The following is a 1,208-nucleotide window of genomic DNA, read 5'->3' as shown; positions in this document are numbered from 1 at the left end:
TTGGGGCTCCTGATGTGAAATATAATCTATTGTGAACTCTAAATATCTATTAACTACCTAATTAATGCATTTAGTGAATTGATTATCAAACATTTGTTAAGGGCCTACTAGTGTACTAGATACTCTGATAGGTGTTTGTCATAGAACCATTGTCTTTAATTAAGTCAAACTATCTTACCTGAAACATACAGATGTTTAGCCTTTAAATGAAAATAAGTACCAAGAGTGCTCACTTCGGCAGCACATGTACTAAAATTGGAACGATACAGAGAAGATTAGCATGGCCCCTGTGCAAGGATGACACGCAAATTTGTGAAGCTTCCATGTTTTAAAAAAGAAAAAGAAAGTAAGTACCAAGAAATTGGTGATTGCTCTTCATTCCCATGAATAATTGGGTGATACTTAGTTTTGACCTGTAGTTATGATTCTGTTTAAACACAAACTGGAACTGGTTGAATTTGGGACAGATGGTGAAGTCTTACATCTTGCCTAATTTGGGGGGGACCTCTTAAAGGGGGTGAAGGCTTGACCATAGCATTTAGCTGGCTTCAGGGGAAGAAGAGCAGTCTCAGCTGTGGGACTATGTCCTGTGCCTGAAATCCTGGCATCTCCTTAGAGCCCTTGACACATACACATTTATTATCCATCTGAGGAAGGGTGGGACTTGTGACACCCTGAAGTCAAGAGCTTAAATAAAAGTACAATTGACAGTGATGAAATTAGGGCCAGGGAAAGAACTTATCATTAACTAGTCATTAATTAATGAACTTATTAATTAAACAATAATTCATTTCACTTTGTAATAGTTACTTTAAAATAGTTTTAAACAGCTTTCAGATACTTGGTGAGATGACCCAACTAAGCTTAGGGAATATGAGTAGAATTTTTAAAGTGGCATTTTAGTATCCAATTCAAATTAATGAAAACTTCAGTTACTAAAGGATATTACCATCACTTCATAGTGGAGACCAGAAATTGTGTTGTATAAGAAAATCTCTATAACAGATTGAGTCAGTTAGAAAGGTATTTAGTTGCAAGTGAAAGAAAGTTAGACTTACAGTGATTTTAATAAATGGGATTTAAAAAATATATTTACATTTAACATAAATAGATGTCTCAGATGCCCAGAGATGGGTAGCTGATGGTTTTACTTCAATATTTCAGTGAAAAAAAGACCTGGTGCTTGTATTTCAATTTAGTTTTCCCTC

General features: G+C 34.9%; 1 non-coding gene across 1 annotated transcript; it reads left to right on the top strand.

The window, feature by feature from the left end:
• The first annotated feature begins 225 nt into the window (after nt 1-225).
• Nucleotides 226-332, top strand: LOC132684535 (U6 spliceosomal RNA). The gene has a single exon (XR_009612720.2). It is a non-coding gene; the product is annotated as a U6 spliceosomal RNA (small nuclear RNA).
• The last annotated feature ends 876 nt before the right edge of the window (nt 333-1,208 follow it).

The sequence above is a fragment of the Panthera onca genome, chromosome C2 (genome assembly GCF_046562875.1).
Source record: "Panthera onca isolate mPanOnc1 chromosome C2, mPanOnc1 haplotype 2, whole genome shotgun sequence".
Classification (NCBI taxonomy): Eukaryota; Metazoa; Chordata; class Mammalia; order Carnivora; family Felidae; genus Panthera; species Panthera onca.
This window is presented reverse-complemented; position numbering and strand designations above follow the sequence as displayed.